Genomic DNA, 19,963 nt, shown 5'->3' with positions numbered 1-19,963 from the left:
TTTTGCTTTTAATTCCCTTGCCTTTGGGGATGTGTCGAGTAAGAGATTGCTACGGCTGAGGTCAGAGAGGTCTTTTCCTGCTTTCTCCTCTAATGTTTTGATGGTTTCCTGTCTCACATTCAGGTCCTTGATCCATTTTGAGTTTATTTTTGTGAATGGTGTGAGAAAGTGGTCTAGTTTCAACCTTCTGCATGTTGCTGTCCAGTTCTCCCAGCACCATTTGTTAAAGAGACTGTCTTTTTTCCATTGGATGTTCTTTCCTGCTTTGTCAAGGATGAGTTGGCCATACGTTTGTGGGTCTAGTTCTGGGGTTTCTATTCTATTCCATTGGTCTATGTGTCTGTTTTTGTGCCATTCACTTTTCTCTTTATACATAAAACCAATGTATCATGGTTTTATCCAGCTCATGGATACAGTAGCTAGCCAGACAATGAGAAGACACTTAACTAAATGCAATAAATTATGCTCTATGGCTAATGGAGGAGCAACAACAATAGAAGACATAATCCTTTCTTTGAAGTGCTCATGGTTAGAGGAAACAATGTTCTGAAAATACTTATTAAAGTGTAAAACGATAGGACCAGACTAGTTCTATATCTCTCAAAATACATAGGATTATAATTAGATATCATTTCAAAAAGGATTTGATAGCCAGGCAAATTGAAATTTTCATTCGTCATTATCCATGTATACATAGTATAATTACTGATATGGTTGGTTTTGTATCTGCTATCTTGCTATTTTTTTTTTTGTTGTTGTTCTTTGTTACTGCCTTCTTTTAATCAACTATTTAAAAATGTTAATTGCTTTATTGATTTTTTTTACATTTATTTATTTATTTTTGAGAGAGAGAGAGAGAGAGCGCGTGCGCGCGCGCACAAGTGGGGGAGGGGCAGAGAGAGAGAGAAAGACACAGAATCTGAAGAGGCTCCAGGCTTTGAGCTGTTAGCACAGAGCCGGACGCGGGGTTCAAACACACAAACCGTGAGATCATGACCTGAGCAGAAGTCGGACGCTCAACTGACGGAACCACCCAGGCGCCCCTTGCTTTATTGATTTTTTATATACGTCTTAGTTTTTTTTTGGTTACTCCAAGAATTATAAAATGAATCTTTTTTAAAAATTTATTTAAAAATTTTTAAGTTTATTTTTGAGACACAGAAGATCACAAGTGGGGGAAGAATGGGGGAGAGAGAGAGAGAGAGAAAGAGAGAGAGAGAGAGAGAGAAAATCCCAAGATTCCCAAGCAGGCTCTGCACCACCAGCCCAGAGCCTGACCTGAATTGTTGAGATCATGACCTGAGCCAAAGTTGGACACTTAACTGACTGAGCCTCCCAGGTGCCCCTAAAAATGAATCTTTAATCTACCTTAAATTAATACTAAATCATTTTACAAACAATGGAAGAAATGTACAAAGGTATATTCCATTTAGCTCACTCTCATTTTTTGTGTTATTACTATCAAACAGTTTTCTTCTATGTATGTTATAAATCACATAATACATTGTTGACATTTTTTGCTTTGAACAATCAGTTTTCTATAAAGATGTTAAATATAGTCTTTGGTAATTATGTATCCTTCTGCAGGTCTGATTTTTCATATGGGGTCATTTTTTTCAGCTCAAATGACTTCCCTTAGTAATTTTTGAGGCATAGGTCTGTTGGCAATGAATTCTCTCAGTTTTGGTTTGTCTTAAAAATGCCTTCATTTCATCTTAATTTCTGTAGGATTCTGGATTGATTCTCCCCCCCACCCCCGCCTTCAGCATTCAAAAAATGCCATCTGGATTCCACTATTTATGAGTTCTTGCTATTCTCAAATTTCTGCTGATTCTATCAATATATGTATGTGTATATATGTATGTATATATCTTTTTAAATTATTTACATTTTATTGTCAGCAGTTTATGATTTCCCTGGTATAGTATTCTTTATGTTTATTCTGACTGACACTTGCTAAGTATCATGAATCTTTGAATTGATGATTTTTATGAATTTTGAAAATTTTATAGTCATTTTTTCATAGTTCTTCTTTTACCATCTATTTTATTTTTCTTCGATTAATTTCCATGTATGTTATTGTCTCACAAGTCTCTGGTGCTTTGTTATTATTTGGTTAATTTTTTTTAATGTTTGTTTGTTTTTGAGAAAGAGAGAGACAGAGGGTGAGCAGGGGCAGGGGAGGGGCAGAGAAAGAGGGAGAACAGAACTTGAAGTGGGCTCCAGGCTCTGTGCTATCAGCACAGAGCCTGTTGTGGGGCTGGAACTGATAAACTATGAGATCATGACCTGAGCTGAATTTGGATGCTTAACCAACTGAGCCACCCAAGCTGTTATTATTTGGTTTTAATATTTTATCTCCCATTCTTCAGATTAATTCTTTTCATGTATCTACAAGTTCATTGATCCTTTATTTTACTATGCTCAGTATATATATATTTTTAATGTTTATTTATTTTTGAGACAGAGAGAGACAGAGCATGAATGGGGGGGAGGGTCAGAGAGAGAGGGAGACACAGAATCTGAAGCAGGCTCCAGGCTCCGAGCACAGAGCCCGATGCAGGGCTCAAACTCATGGACCGTGAGATCATGACCTGAGCCGAAGTGGGACACTTAACTGACTGAGCCACCCAGGCGCCCCTATGCTCAGTATATTTTAAAGCCCATCCAATATATTCTTTATTTCAACTTAAAAAATTTTAATTTCTAGGATATTCAAAATTTTTTTGGCAGACTACTTCTTTGCTGAAATTCCTATCTGATCACCTATTTTGTCCAGCCTTTTCTCTAAATATTTACAATAATTATTTAAAAATCCAAGTCTTTTAATAGCAACGTATTAATCAATTGTGGAGCTGCTTCTATTGATTATAGGTCACATTTTCAAGCGTTAGCCCATGTCTCATAATTAAAAATTTTTTTAATGTTTATTTATTATTGAGAGACAGAGAGAGACAGAACATGAGCATGGGAGGGGGAGACACAGAAACTGAAGCAGGCTCCAGGCTCTGAGCTGTCAGCACAGAGCCTGACACAGGGCTTGAACTCACAAACCATGAGATCATGACCTGAGCTGAAGTTGGATTCCTAACCAACTGAGCCACCCAGGCATCTCCCTCTTAATTTTTATTGTATGCTAGATGTTATATGAAAAAACAAGACACAGTAAAGCTTGAACTAGATTTTTTTTTTCCTTTGGAGGGCATGCTGTTTCCTTTGTAAGGAAGCTAGGGTGAAAGTTTGATATTTTTTATTTTAATAGAGTTGAGTTATATCAGTGCTAGGTTGAAGCTTTAACTAATTTCAGATCTTCTCTGTTTTAAAATAGGTTTTGGATGAGTTCAGTTTTTTACTCCTCAGGCGAGACTTTATGACTCAAGAACTAGAAGTCAGTGAAAACTTTCTCTTCTTTTGAGCTCTGCCCTCAGCTGGTGCTTAGTAAGATTGGAGAAGAATTGTTGGATCAGGAAGATTAGCATTGCATTTGAGACTCTTCTAGATTTTATACGATCTTTCTATTTTTTACAGTCATACAATTTTATTTGTCCATTTCTTTGTCCAAACAAAGAAATGCTTATAGGAGAGGAGCTCCTCTACTTGTTTATATCCCCAGATAAGACATATTCCCAGCTATGAAAGCAGTCTCAGTCTTTACTGACCTAGAAAAGGCTCACACTTTCCTCTGGAAATTTTAATTTCATTGTGTGAATTATTATTTGATGGCTTTAAATTAAAGCATACTTGGGGGAGTCTGTGGAAGATGCTGCCCAGAGGGTGGAAGTGTGGAGGCTTCCGGTCAGTGTGGACTGTGTGCAGTCTCTAAGTTTCTGAGTTTCCTGCGTTCCAGGTAAAATATGGCAAAAAGCTTGTGGAGTAAGTGGAAAAGGAAGATGGGTGCTGAAAAGAGAAAAAAGAATGCCCCAAAGGAGCATAGCAGACTTAAAAGTATTCTTAAAGTATATAGTGATGTTTTAATGAAAGATGTTCAAGAGATAGCAACTGTGGTGGTACCGAAACACTGTCAAGAGAAAACTCAGTGCATAGTGCAAGATGAAAAAGATGACATGAATTTGGAGACTTGTATTAAGAGAAACAAAGAGTCTTCTACCCCGTATGGATGAACCAGAGACAAAGGAAAAAGCTGAAGGCAAAGTGAGAAAAGGTAAGGGGAAAAGCAAAGCAAAAGCAGCAAAGGCAATGAAGGGTTTGGTCTGGTAGACTCTTAAAAACTTGAAAAATCCTACATGGGACAAGTCTTTGATTAGAATGTATATACATCAATTTCAACTTCCACCAAATTAAAACTTTGTTTCCAGACTTAACTTGGCCTTTTTCTTCAATTCAGACCCAACTTAACTCCTCAAATTTGTTTTGGGAACTTGCATAAAATATTTTCTTTGATGAGTAAAAAAAAAAAAAAAAAAAAAAGAAAAGGGGAGCCAAATTTTTAGTTTAGCTGGTGTATTCTTGTTATGGCAAGAGCAATATTCCTTTATGATTTTCTGTGCTCTAACTAGAAGTGGGACTTGTATAATTTAGTTTGATACCTTTAATAATAAAAGAAGTTGATAGAAGTCCTTCCTTAAAGGTCCTTGGACAGCACTTACATTCAGGGTGATAATGTAATCAGTGTAGTAGAGTACTGGTTAAGGCAGAGTGGCTAGTATAGCCTCTGGTCAGAGGATTGTCATATTTTAAAATAGCACTGTTAACGATGAAAACCATGAGTATAAAGATAGGTTGATTATGAAATTCTTATGAAATAGCGACTTGAGATAAACATTTTAAACTTGCATTTCAAGTGAGAGTTTAACCAATATGCCTGTCTTTCTAAGTGGCATTAGCAATATCAAGTTCAAAGTAACAGACATTTTTTGAGAGAAGTCATGCCTGAACTTTTTTTTTTAATATTTAATTTATTATCAAGTTGGCTAACATACAGTGTATACAGTGTGCTCTTGGTTGGTTTTGGGGGTAGATTCCTGTGATTCATCGCTTACATACAACACGCAGTGCTCATCCCAGCAAGCGCCCTCCTAGATGCCCATTACCCATCCCCCTCCTCCCCCCACCAATCAACCTTCAGTTTGTTCTCTGTATTTAAGAGTCTCTTATGGTTTGCCTCCCTCCCTCTCTGTTTGTAACTTTTTTTTTTTCCTTTGTTTCTTATATTTACTATCTTTTGACTAGTTATCTCTAAGCCAGTTAGAGAGACTCTCATGTTTTATTGCTGAAGGTTTGCTCCTGAAAATTCTGTCACTTGGCACTGTGTAAAATGAGTGCTCTGGTAGAAAAATAGAGGCTCAGCTTCCTTTATAGATCTTGTTCACAATGGGAGGCAGGGGCTGTGATCCCTATCCCGCTGGCAGCCCAGTGATATAAATCAGGCTCTTGCACTTCAGTCAACTTTACCTAAGGTGAATAAAATCCAGGTCTTTAAATAACATATGGCTGTGCTGTGGTTTCAGTGCTCTGACAGAGCGTGATCTAAACTGTCAGTTTCTAATCTAAGGAAAGATTGGGAAAATAAGGAGGAAATGACAGTGAAGCATTTTATTTCTTTTGGGAAGAAACAGGATGTAATGCTCCAATAAATAAATGAATAAATAACTATATTGGGGGTTGGTTTTATTTATTTTCTTACTTTTTCTTTTTTCCCCACATTTGAATTTAAATTCTAGTTAGTTAACATATAGTGTAATATTGGTTTCAGGAGTAGAATTTAGTGATTCGTCACTCACATAAAACACCGAATGCTCAACACAACTGCCCTCCTTAATGCCCATCACCCATTTAGCCTATCCCCCTGCCCACCTGCCTTCCAGCAACCCTCAGTTTGTTCTCTATAGTCTCTTAGGGTTTGCTTCTCTCTTCTCTCTTTTTTGTTTCCTCCTTGGGGGGTTGATTTTAGAGTCTTTGCCAGTATGGCTTTACCTAGAATCTCTTTGGTTCATTGAATTTTAATGTCTTTATCCTAAACTTTAAGATATTCACCAGGGGAATGTAGAAACTTTTTTTGGTTGTTATTGTTGTTAACATTTACATTCATGGCAGTACCTATTGTGAGACAGAAATTTGATTGTAACCTCACGCTAAAGAGTACATTTCTGAAACCATGCTTTGAAAAAATATACTATATCTTCAAAAGAGAAACAAATAAGAGCAACAGCTAACTGTTACTATTATACTAATTTTATGCACTTACTAAGTGCTGTGCTCTCTCGTACACATATCAAATAGTCAAGAAAGTGCTGAATGGGAGTCTAACACCTTTGGACATATTGTCGTAAACGAACATAAAAGACAAAAAATTGTACTATTGTTAAGCAGTAGAAAGCAATAATGATGTTTTTCAGGTTGAAATAGTACTATTTGGGGCGCCTGGGTGGCGCAGTCGGTTAAGCGTCCGACTTCAGCCAGGTCACCATCTTGCGGTCCGTGAGTTCGAGCCCCGCATCAGGCTCTGGGCTGATGGCTCAGAGCCTGGAGCCTGTTTCCGATTCTGTGTCTCCCTCTCTCTCTGCCCCTCCCCCGTTCATGCTCTGTCTCTCTCTGTCCCAAAAATAAATAAACGTTGAAAAAAAAAAAAGAAATAGTACTATTTGAGGACATATCTAAGCATTTAGATAAAAGGGACTGTTGAAGTACAGTTCCACAGATAGGCAGATTTTAGATCTCCAAAAAGAGAGAAAAGGAGGATGCTTTTAGTGTCATAGGTCCTGATGTTTGTGTTTGTATGCATGAGATGCAAATCATGAAGCCATCCCTAAATTCTAAAAAATTTCAAAAAGATTCTATAGAACTTTTTGCATGTAATTCCTGGAATGTTTATTTACAGTTTTACTGGGTGTTTTACTTTGTACTTTCTCTGTACTTGTTTCCCCAATGTTCTAGAACTGCATTCATCTTTTAGATTTTCTGTTGCTATGCTAGAGGAACACAGGGTTTGTTGACAGCTGTATACTTAGAGATTTAAATGTAAACTTGGGAAAAATTCTCCTCTGCAAGAGAGAGGTCATGGAAAACAGTTTGGGCCCTGGAAAATGGAAAAAGGTAGTCTTTTCTAGGTAGAAAAGTTCAAAAGGGTAACTCTGATCTGATACCTTCTATTTGTCCCTCAAATCAACTTTCTACTTTTCTGCACTCTGTTCTAGGCCTCAGGAGGCTAACTTGTATGGCTCCCACTCCCTTTGTCTTCAGATGCGTTTGACCAGTAGAGAGATCTGGTAAAAGAGAAAAAGGAGGGGAGAGCTGACCGGGTATTTTCCCCCTGGATTTCCTACTGTGAGGCTGTCTCTCTCCACAGAAGTCTCTGGTCCTCTCGAGGGATTATTCCCTACTTGGCTTTCTCCCTTCAGATTCCAGTAACCACTGCTTCCCACATTCATTCTGGTGTAGGGATAATCATAGTCAGGCTATAATAGCCCTGGGTGATTTTCCTGTATATTGTAGTTCCTTGATAGCATTGCCTTTATAATTAATCCCGTTGTAAATAAACTTGTCAAATTAGCCTATTTCAAGTGTGCCACCCGTTTCCTGTTGGAATTCTGGTTCAAATTCTATTAATCCACAAGAAAGCAAATATTAAGGATCTGTATATTAGGCACGTAATGTTATTAGATTTACACTGGCCCAGTGATTAATGCTTAACTTCACAAAAAAGCAAAGAACAATATTATTTTCTATTACCTAGGAGAATATTAAGGCCAGACTGTTAGGATTTCAAAGACCATGTGACTATCATGGTTTTATATATTTATTTATCTTAAAAAATTTTTAATGTCTATTTATTTCTTAGAGAGAGAGAGAGAGTGAGAGAGAGAGAGAGAGAGAGAGAGAGAGAGAGAGAGAGAGCGCAAGCAGGCGAGGGGCAGAAAGAGAGGGAGATACAGAATCCAAAGCAGGCTCCAGTCTCTGAGGTGTCAGCATGGAGCTCCATGTGGGGCTTGAACTTACCAGCTGTGAGACCATGACCTGAGCGTAAGTCGGGTGCTTAACTGACTGAGCCACTCAGACGTCCCTAGAAATTTATTTTTAAGGAAAATAAAATTTTGTGTACTCAGCCAACAGCTTGATACCAGCTTTCACTTTTTCTTCATGGAGGTATGTCTTCTTTCAAACCTTTTTTGACTCATGTGAAGGAACAGCTTAAAAAAAACTAACATATTTGTTTCATGAAATACAATTATGACTTAAATGGAAACCATGATTTTGCACCATATTTAGGAAGACTTTTTTTGACAGCAAGGTCTGCTGAACCATGGAAATGTTAAATTAGACTATGGAATTTTGTTTCTGATAAATAGTGATACAGAATACAGTTTGTACTGGTAAAGTTGACTTGGTAGGCTCAGAGGTAGAAAAGTATGAAGTGGCTTTTTTTTTCAAATGATCTTCCTAGATATATACGACTCATCTCAAATTAGTATGCCAATTTTAATTCAAAGAGTATATCTTAAGCATCTAACATGTACTGGTGTCTGTACCAGGTAACAGACAATGATTAATACCACAGCATGGCCCACAACCTCTTGCAGATTATAGGCACACAGGAAAGACACATATAGCATTTTTAGGGTGATGAGTATTATGAAAGAAGCATGAGAAAAATCTAGGGTTCTTGTCTGAAGGGAAGCCAATCATATATTTCTAAACCATTACCACCTACTTATCCAAGTTAGAAACCTGACTGTCATTCTTCAATTTTGATCCTCAACAGTCGGTCACCAAATTGTATCTATTTTGTATCTTACATCTGTTCCCATTTCTACATCATTAAGACTATCGCCCTAGTTGAAGTCCTCATTATTTCTCTCCTGGTGTCCTGCATCTATCTATGCTTCCTGTCTTGCCCTTCAAATACACATTTCACATTGTCAGTAGAGAGTTCTATCTATAAAGCAAAACCGACCATTGTAACCATGCAAAAATTCCCCAGTGACTTTCCAACCTATTAAAGACAAGATCCTCCTGTTCTTTAGTTTGATGTATGACAGTCTCCATGACCTGGACTCTGTCTCTTCCTTCTATTGCATTCCTCCCCTTGAAGAGCAGGCACTAAATATTGAATGAATGAGTTCAAGACATTTAAAATAATTTGATTTAACAGAGACTAATATATAAAGATGTTTTAGTGAACCGCAGAAATGTAGGGAATGAGTCTGTGCTAGTTAAGCTCCTCCTTCCTCCCAAATAACTTCATTCATTTATTCATTCATTCATTCATTATTGGTTTAGTACATGCATATGTTGGTCTTCAAAGGGATATATAAGAAACATCCCTGACATGAGAGGCATTTACAATTTCTCTGACAAGATATTGCCCTTTAGGCATTAATGCAAGGCCACATTTGCAATTTGAAAGCACTTGCTGAAGAAATTCATAGAAGGAGAAGAATCCACTATAGGGCAGAGTCTGAGCTAGACTGGAGGTGTGAGTTCTTCCCTGAGAGTAGTTCTGTTTTGGGGGGAATTGGCCACAGTTTTCTTGGAAACCAGAGAGTTTTCAAGCAGAACTTTACCAGACCTGTGTAGAGCTCAGACCTCTCACTGCTGAGTTCTGAAACATAGAAAAGTGGCTGATGAACTGATCATGCCTCTGCTGGCATCCTTTAGAGATGTCCTACCTCTCCTTGGGTTCTTCAGAGTGGCTGTTATCTCTGAGAAGTGTCCAGGACCTCAGTGGAAGCTGGGAAAGTGATGAGGCATCACTGGTAGACTCCCAGACACCAGAGAGAAGTTAGGACAAATGATTGAACATTAGGGAACAGAAGTAAGTCTGCTTTGTTTTTTGTGGTTGGTAGTTGAAGATGTGAATTCAAATGTTCCCTCTGCTTTGACTCGGGAATTATGCTACAAAATGTACTTCTTGCACAAGGTTACATGATGGCTTTTCATTGTCTGCCACTTCAGTAAAAGGAATTTGGGACATATCTGATAATGCCTTTTCCCTTTATCTTTTCTTTCTGATTGTGATGTGTTCTTAAAGAGCCAAGGAAAGCATCAATCCACATAAAGTTTTGTTTTGTTATATACAAACACAAATACTAATGCATTTATTATATAGAGAGCCTATCTCTGGAATTTTCTTTGTAGTTAACATTCTAGGGTTTTGGTCAAAATGTTTTTTTTTTTTCCTTTTTATAACTGCATGTTCTATTGATATCCATTTACTGAAATATGTTTTAATGGTGGGATAAAAAAGGTATTCTTTTAATTCTGGAGAGAGTAACCTACTTGGAAAATAGTGAGAAATCAATTTCTCTCAGTCTTAATTTCTGATCGGAAAGGGAAGGAACCTTAGCACTGCAATTTCTTGGTGATATCAACGAAAATTAAAGTTCCTAGGGTGGCCATCAATAAAATAAAATTAGGATTTCATAAGAAGCATACCATTGAGAACTCAGCTTTTCTAAAAGATTTCAGTAGGCCTATTTCATAGCCATTGAAAAGTGTCACAACTATCACATGAGAAGTAATAAATGGAACCTGATTATTTTTACACCTTCCCTTTATTTTTAGAGTCTGTGACTTGTTTCTAATTAGTAAGTTTTTTTTTTGGTAGTGTTAAATGTTATATATAACTGCTAAGCCTCATATCTTTATTGAGAAAAGGCTATTAATCTCATAAAATAATGGTATCTGTCTATGGATATATTTATAAGCATTTTAGGGGTAAACTTTGCTGTATTAATAATAGCTAATACTTGAGAAATGTTTACTATGTGTCCAGTATCACTTCAAATGTTTTATATGCAACAAGTCATTCACTCATCGGAATAATCTTGTGAAGTTGATACTATTGCTATTCATTAAACAGTTGAGGAAATTAAGGCACAGAGAGTTTAACTTGCCTAAATTCTTACAGGTAGTAAATGATGTTTCTGAGATTTGAACACAAATAATTTGACTTTGGAATCAGTGCTTCAGAGTTGCACTGCATTATTGCTTCATGGAATATTTAAACTGATGTTCCACCGTAGAATGATCAGGTGATTTGCAAAGTCATGAAAAATCTTAAATCCACAAAAAATAACTAAGGTTTTCATTTTATACTCCTGTATGTCATCTTTTTGTAGCCTTATTTTAACATTTGAGGTGAATTTATCATTTACTGAGAACCTGTGTGTGTGTGTGTGTGTGTGTGTGTGTGTGTGTATCATTTAAGAGGAGAGAAACAAGTTGTTTTTGTTTTCTCAGAATGCTGGGGATGGTGGTTAAATCTCTCAATTTCTTTGTAAGGAATTGCAAAATATGACTTGGCAATGGAGAGGAGGAATGGGAAAGATGTTGCATTAGAATGATAACTTACATGGGTAGGATACCTTGACAATGAGTTTGGTCCACCATGTGTTCCATGGCCATCCCAGGCCAGGTGAAGGCTCCAGTCAGTCTTTCAATTCCAGAATAAGACAGTGTTTCAAAGAGTGGATGATGTGTAGATGTTGGCATTTGAGAGAGATTGTTCCAGAAGCTGCTTATAGAGTGAATTCCAACTGGAGATACAAGGTATAGGCTAACTAAGAGGCTGTCATTTTTTCCAGATGGAAAAACAGTGGGATTGGATATAAAAAAAAAAAAAAACAAAAATTCGAGAGGTGCTGCAGAAGAGATATGTACAATTGATATGCTGACAAAATTGGATATGCTAGTGTGTTGTGAGAGAATGAGGGGGATTCTAAAATTTAATTTGACGATTAAAATATTTCACATATTACCAGCTTATTAATATAGAGACATCTAGACACAGGGAATGGACTGACTGGAGATTTGGTTGTCAGTAGCATGAATGTAACATCTTTTGCTCAGGTCATTGTATTGCCTCTGTGCTGTTCGTGCTGTTTCCTCTCTTGTCCCTTCCTGGTTCATTCTCCACACAACAGCCAGAGTGATCTTTTAAGGAAGTAATTGGAACACATTGCTTTCTATTTAAATTTCTTTAATATACTGTTTTTAAATGGGGAGGAAATGGATGCGTAGAAGGCATTCTCAAAAGGAGAGGACATGTTTTGAGCTGTCACAGTGAAGGTGGGCTACTATTCTTTAGTTGGTAGGAGTCAGGATTCTTTATACCCTGAAATACTGCAATCCTTTGGCATTTATATGTTGACATTCATATGAATTCATTATAAAGTATTATCTCTCGTTTATACTACCATTTAGATATTAGGTTGGTTTTATTTTCAAAGATTATGTATATACAGGTAAGATTATCTATGGAATTCATTTCAGGGTAAGAAGGGAGTTTTATAAAATATTTCTTATACAATATTACTTTCTAATTTTTAATTTTTTGTTTGTCACTGAAAGAAAATAAGGAAAAATAATAACTATTAGTTCAAAAGAATATAATGAGATTTGGAGAGACATTCTAAATGTAGATAAATCTAAATATAAAGACAATTATTTTTTTAATTTTATTTTTTAATTTACATACAAATTAGCATATAGTGCAACAGTGATTTCAGGAGTAGATTCCTTAATGCCCCTTACCCATTTAGCCCATTCCGCCCTCCCACAACCCCTCCAGTAACCCTCTGTTTGTTCTCCATATTTAAGAGTCTCTTCTGTTTTGTCCTCCTCCCTGTTTTCATATTATTTTTGATTCCCTTCCCTTATGTTCATGTGTTCTGTGTCTTAAAGTCCTCATATGAGTGAAGTCATATGATATTTGTCTTTCTCTGACTGACTAATTTCGCTTAGCATAATACCCTCTAGTTCCATCCACGTAGTTGCAAATGGCAAGATTTCATTCTTTTGAGTTGCCGAGTAATACTCCATTGTATGTATATACCATCTCTTCTTTATCTATTCATCCATCAATGGACATTTGGGCTCTTTCCATACATTGGCAATAAACACTGGGGTGCATGTGTCCCTTCGAAACAGCATACCTGTATCCCTTGGATAAATACCTAGTTGTGCAGTTGCTGGGTCAAAGGGTAGTTCTATTTTTAATTTTTTTGAGGAAACTCCATACTGTTTTCCAGAGTGGCTGCACCAACTTGCATTCCCACCAGCAGTGCACAAGAGATCCTTTTTCTCCGCATTCTCGCCAACATCTGTTGTTGCCTGAGTTGTTAATGTTACCCATTTTGACAGGTGTAAAGTGGTATCTCATTGTGGTTTTGATTTATATTTCCCTGATGATGAGTGAAGTTGAGCATGTTTTCATGTGTTGGTTGGCCATCTGGATGTCTTCTTTGGAGAAGTGTCTATTCATGTCTTTTGTCCATTTCTTCACTGGATTATTTGTTTTTTGGGTGTTGAGTTTGATAAGTGCTTTATAGATTTTTGGATACTAACCCTTCGTCTGATATGTCATTTGCAAATATCTTCTCCCATTGTGTCGGTTGATTTTTAGTTTTGCTGATTGTTTCCTTCGTTGTGCAGAAGCTTTTTATTTTGATGAGGTCCAAGTAGTTCATTTTCGCTTTTGTTTCCCTTGCCTCCGGAGATGTGTTGAGTAAGAAGTTGCTGCAGCCAAGAGCGAAGAGGTTTTTGCCTGCTTTCTCTTCTAGGATTTTCATGGCTTCCTGTCTTACATTGAGGTCTTTCATACATTTTGAGTTTATTTTTGTGTGTGGTGTAAGAAAGTGGTCCAGGTTCATTTTTCTGTGTGTCACTTCCGTTTTCCCAGCACCACTTGCTGAAGAGACTGTCTTTTTTTCCATTGGATATTCTTTCCTGCTTTGTCAAAGATTAGTTGGCCATATGTTTGTGGGTCCACTTCTGGATTCTCTGTTCCATTGACCTGAGTGTCAGTTCTTGTGCCAGTACCATACTGTCTTAATGATTACAGATTTGTAGTATAGTTTGAAGTCTGGAATTGTGATACCTCCTGCTTTGGTTTTCTTTTTCAAGATTGCTTTGGCTATTCAGGGTCTTTTGTGGTTCCATACAAATGTTAGGATTGTTTGTTCTAGCTCTGTGAAGAATACTGGTGTTATTTTGGTAGGGATTGCATTGAATATGTAGATTGCTTTGGGTAGTATTGACATTTTAACAATATTTGTTCTTCCTATTGAGGAGCAGAGAATCTTTTCCCATTTTTTTTGTGTCTTCTTCAGTTTCTTTCATAAGCTTCCTATACTTTTTGGTGTATAGATTTTCCTTTTTTTTAATATCAAATTTATTGTCAAATTGTTTTCCATACAACACCCAGTGCTCATCCCAAAAGGTGCCATCCTCAATACCCATCACCCACCCTCCCCTCCCTCCCACCCTCCATCTACCCTCCCACCCCCCATCTACCCTCAGTTTGTTCTCAGTTTTTAAGTCTCTTATGCTTTGGCTCTCTCCCTCTCTAACCTCTTTTTTTTCTTTCTTCCCCTCCCCCATGGACTTCTGTTAAGTTTTTCAGGATCCACGTAAGAGTGAAAACATATGGTATCTGTCTTTCTCTGTATGACTTATTTCACTTAGCATCACACTCTCCAGTTCCATCCATGTTGCTACAAAAGGCCATATTTCATTCTTTCTCATTGCCACGTAGTATTCCATTGTGTATATAAACCACAATTTCTTTATTCATTCGTCAGTTCATGGACATTTCGGCTCTTTCCATAATTTGGCTATTGTTGAGAGTGCTGCTATAAACATTGGGGTACAAGTGACCCTATGCATCAGCACTCCTGTATACCTTGGGTAAATTCCTAGCAGTGCTATTGATGGGTCATAAGAATGTGGTAATTGCAGGGGACTTTAATACTCCACTTACAACGGATAGACACATCTAGACACAGGATCAATAGATACATCATCTAGACACAGGATCAATAAAGAAACAAGGGCCCTGAATGAGACATTGGATCAGATGGACTTGTCAGATATATTTAGAACTCTGCATCCCAAAGCAACAGAATATACTTTCTTCTCACATGCACATGGAACGTTCTCCAAGATAGATCACATACTGGGTCACAAAACAGCCCTTCATAAGTATACAAGAATTGATACCATATCATGCATACTTTCAGACCACAATGCTATGAAGATTGAAATCAGCCACAGGAAAAAGTCTGGAAAACCTCCAAAAGAATGGAAGTTAAAGAACACCCTACTAACGAATGAGTGGGTCAACCAGGCAATTAGAGAAGAAATTAAGAAATATATGGAAACAAATGAAAATGAAAATACAACAATCCAAAAGCTTTGGGATGCAGCAAAGGCAGTCCTGAGAGGAAAATACATTGCAATCCAGGCCTATCTCAAGAAACAAGAAAAATCCCAAATACAAAATCTAACAGCACACCTAAAGGAAATAGAAGCAGAAAAGCAAAGACACCCCAAACCCAGCAGAAGAAGAGAAATAATAAAGATCAGAGCAGAAATAAACAATATAGAATCTAAAAAAACTGTAGAGCAGATCAATGAAACCAAGAGTTGGTTTTTTGAAAAAATGAACAAAATTGATAAACCTCTAGCCAGGCTTCTCAAAAAGAAAAGGGAGATGACCCAAATAGATAAAATCATGAATGAAAATGGAATTATTAGAAACAATCCCTCAGAAATACAAGCAATTATCAGGGAATACTATGAAAAATTATATGCCAACAAACTGGACAACCTGGAAGAAATGGACAAATTCCTTAACACCCACACACTTCCAAAACTCAAACAGGAATAAATAGAAAGTTTGAATAGCCCCATAACCAGCAAAGAAATTGAATCAGTTATCAAAAATCTCCCAACAAATAAGAGTCCAGGACCAGATGGCTTCCCAGGGGAATTCTACCAGACATTTAAAGCAGAGATAATACCTCTCCTTCTCAAGCTATTCCAAAAAATAGAAAGGGAAGGAAAACTTCCAGACTCATTCTGTGAAGCTAGCATTACTTTGATTCCTAAACCAGACAGAGGCCCAGTAAAAAAAGAGAACTACAGGCCAATATCCCTGATGAATATGGATGCAAAAATTCTCAGTAAGATACTAGCATATTGAATTCAGTGTATAGATTTTTCACCTCTTTGGTTAGATTTATTCCTAGATATTTTATGGGGTTTTTTTTGCAATTGTAAATGGTATTGATTCCTTGATTTCTCTTTCTGTTGTTTCATTGTTGGTGTATAGGAATGCAACCAATTTCTGTGCAATGATTTTATATCCTGCAACTTTGCTGAATTCATGGATCAGTTCTAGTAGTATTTTGGTGGAATCTACTGGGTTTTCCATGTGGAGTATCATGTCATCTGCAAAGAGTGAACGTTTGACCTCCTCCTGGCCAATTTGGATGCCTTTTACTTCTTCGTGTTGTCTGATTGCTGAGGCTAAGACTTCCAATACTATGTTGAATAACTGTGGCAAGAGTGGACATCCCTGTCTTGTTCCTGACCTCAGTGAGAAAGCTCTCAGTTTTTCCCCATTGAGGATGATATTAGCGTTGGGTTGCTCATATATGGCTTTTATGATCTTGAGGTATGCACCTTCTATCCCTACTTTCTTGAGGGTTTTTATCAAGAAAGGATGCTTTATTTTGTCAAATGCTTTCTCTGCATCTATTGAGAGGACCATATGGTTCTGGTCCTTTCTTTTATTGATGTGATGAATCACATCGATTGTTTTGTGGATATTGAACCAGCCCTGCATTCCACGTATAAATCCCACTTGGTCGTGGTGAATAATTTTTTTAATGTGTTGTTGGATCCAGTTGGCTACTATCTTGTTGAGGATTTTTGCATCCATGTTCAGGAAGGAAATTAGTCTATAGTTCTCGTTTTTAGTGGGTCTCTGTCTGGTTTTGGAATCAAGGTAATGCTGGCTTCACAGAAAGAGTTTGGAAGTTTTCCTTCCATTTCTATTTTTTGGGACAGCTTCAAGAGAATAGGTGTTAACTCTTCCATAAATGTTTGGTAGAATTCCCCTGGAAAACCATCTGGCCTTGGACTCTTGTTTTTTGGGGAGGTTTTTGATTACTAATTTGATTTATTTACTGGTTATGGGTCTGTTCAAATTTTCTATTTCTTCCTGTTTCAGTTTTGGTAGCGTATATGTTTCTAGGAATTTGTCTATTTCTTCCAGATTGCCCATTTTACTGGCGTATAAGTGCTCATAATATTCTCTTATTATTGTTTTTATTTCTGCTGTGTTGGTTGTGGTCTCCTCTTTCATTTTTGATTTTATTATTTGGGTCCTTTCTTTTTTCTTTGTGATCAAACTGGCTAGGGGTTTATCAATTTCATTAATTCTTTCAAAGAACCAGCTTCTGGTTTTGTTGATATGTTCTACTGTTTTTTGGTTTTGATAGCATTGCTTTCTGCTCTAATCTTTATTCTTCCCTGTCTTCTGCTGTTTTTGGGTTTTATTTGCTGTTCTTTTTTCAGCTCTTTAAGGTGTAAAGTTAAGTTGTGTATCTGAGATCTTTCTTCCCTCTTTTGGAAGGCCTGGATTGCTATATACTTCCTCTTATGACCACCTTTCCTGTGTCCCAGAGGTTTTGGGTTGTGGTGTTATCATTTTCATTGGCTTCCATGTACTTTTTTAATTTCCTCTTTAACTTCTTGGTCAGCCCATTCATTCTTTAGTAGGATGTTCTTGAGTCTCCAAGTATTGTTATCTTTCCAAGTTTTTTCTTGTGGTTGATTTCAAGGTTCAGAGCATTGTGGTCTGAAAATATGCACGGTATGATCTCGATCTTTTTGTACTTGTTGAGGGCTGATTTATGTCCCAGTATGTGGTCTATTGTGGAGAACGTTCCATGTGCACTGGCGAAGAATGTATATTCCGCTGGTTCATGATGAAATGTCCCTAAGCATTGTTTCCTTGCTGATTTTCTTGATTAGATGATCTGTCCATTGCTGTGAGTGGGGTGTTGAAGTCTCCTACTGTTATGGTATTACTATCAATGAGTTTCTTTATGTTTATGATTCATTGATTTATACATTTGGGTGCTTTCACATTTGGCGCATAAATGTTTACAATTGCTAGGTCTTCTTGGTGGATAGACCCCTTAGTTATGATATAATGCCCTTCTTCATCTGTTATTATAGCCTTTATTTTAAAGTCTAGATTGTCTGATATAAGTGTGGCTACTGTGGCTTTCTTCTGTTGACCATTAGCATGACAGATGTTTCTCCATCCCCTTACTTTCAATCTGAAGGTGTCTTTAGGTCTAACGTGGGTCTCTTGTATACAGCATATAGATGGATCTTGTTTTCTTATCCATTCTGTTACCCTCTGTCTTTTGATTGGAGCATTTGGTCCATTGATGTTTAGAGTGAGTACTGAAAGTGATGAGTTTATTGCCATTATGTTTCTTGTGGAGTTGGAGTTTCTGGTGGTGTTCTCTGGTCCTTTCTAGTCTTGTTGCTTTTGGTGTTTTTTGTTTGTTTGTTTGTTTGTTTTTTGTTTTGTCTTTTCTCCCTTCAGAATGACCCCCTTAAAATTTCTTTCAGGGCTGGTTTAGTTGTCATGAACTCCTCTAAGTTTTGTTTGTCTGGGAAAATTTAATTTCTCCTATTTTGAATGACATCCTTGCTGGATAAAGAATTCTTGGCTGCATATTGTTCTTATTCAGCACATTGAATATATCCTGCCACTCCTTTCTGGTCTAACAAGTTTCTGTGGATAGGTCTGCTGGAAACCTGATCTGTCTTTCCTTGTAGGTTAAGGACTTTTTTTCCCTTGCTGCTTTCATGATTTCCTCCTTGCCTGAGTATTTTGTCAATTTGACTATGGTATGCCTTGTTGATGGTTGGTTTCTGTTGAATCTAATGGGAGTCCTCTGTGTTTCCTGGATTTTGATATCTGTGCCTTTCCCAAGTTAGGAAAATTTTCCACTATGATTTGCTCACATAACCCTTCTACTCCTTTTTCTCTCTCTTCCTCCTATGGGACCCCTATGATTCTGATGTGGTTCCTTTTTAATGAGGCACTGGTTTCTCTAATTCTTAAATTGTGCTCTTTTGCCTTAATCTCTGTCTTTTTTCCTGTTTCATTATTCTCCATAAGTTTGTTCTCTATATCGGTGACTCTCTTTTCTGCCTCAACCATCCTTGCTCCCGTGACCTCCATTTGAGATTGCAGCTCAGTTATACATTTTTAATTTCATCCTGAGTAGCTTTTTCTTCTTTTATCTCCACAGAAAGGATTCTAATATATTTTCGAATCCAGTTAGTGTTCTCATTATCGTGAATCTAAATTCTGGTTCAGACATCTTGCTTGTATCTGTGTTGTTAAGTCCTTGGCTGTCGTTTCTTCCTGCTCTTTCTTTTGGGGTGAATTCCTTCATTTCGTCATTGTAAAGGGAGAAAAGGAATTAATGAGGTAAAAGAATTAAAATTAAAAAAACATTAAAATTAAAAAATGAAAAACAAACACACAAAAAAATCAAATAAATGATGTTGGATCCTAGGTGTGTTTTGGTCTGGGTGTTGAAAGGGGCTTGATAGAGTAGAGAAAAAAGGGGAAAGAAAAAAGAAAAGCAAATAGTTTGAAAATTTGAATGAATACCCTGAAGTAGACTAAATTGAAATGATGCAAGTAGAATTTGAAAAAATTTACACAAAAGTAAAAAATATAGTTGAAAAAAATTAAAGAAAAATATTTTTAATAAAAATTGATAATAAAAATGAACTTTTCCTGTTTCTGTATTCAAGAAAAAGAAAAATGAAAAAGAGAAAAAAGAAAAAAGAAAGAAAATTGAATGGATGGATCGACAGACTGAAATATGACTAAATTTACTTCGTTTCCCCTAGAAGTCAAACTATGAAGCACTTCATAGTACATAAACTAAGTTGGCAGAGATTTGTGTTCCTGAAGAGTGAGGTTGGCCCAGTTGTGCGGGCTCAGTGTAATGACTTCGTTCTCCGCTAGATGGCACTGCTTAGCTTACTGGAGTGGATTTGTGGTGCTTGTTGGTGCATATGCGCATGCGTGGGAGCGGTGAAAATGGCGTCACCCAGCTACCCAGTCTCTAGTATCAGAACTCTGTTGTCCCTGATCAGCAATCACACACCCATCCTT

At 37.0% G+C, this 19,963-nt stretch overlaps 1 pseudogene; it reads left to right on the top strand.

The window, feature by feature from the left end:
* Positions 1 to 3,602: 3,602 nt before the first annotated feature.
* On the top strand, positions 3,603 to 4,345 carry LOC121032667 (uncharacterized protein C12orf31 homolog; annotated as a pseudogene).
* Positions 4,346 to 19,963: the final 15,618 nt, after the last annotated feature.

This window comes from Herpailurus yagouaroundi, unplaced genomic scaffold (assembly GCF_014898765.1).
Source record: "Herpailurus yagouaroundi ecotype Mexico unplaced genomic scaffold, PumYag 142, whole genome shotgun sequence".
In the NCBI taxonomy this organism is placed as follows: Eukaryota; Metazoa; Chordata; class Mammalia; order Carnivora; family Felidae; genus Herpailurus; species Herpailurus yagouaroundi.
This window is presented reverse-complemented; position numbering and strand designations above follow the sequence as displayed.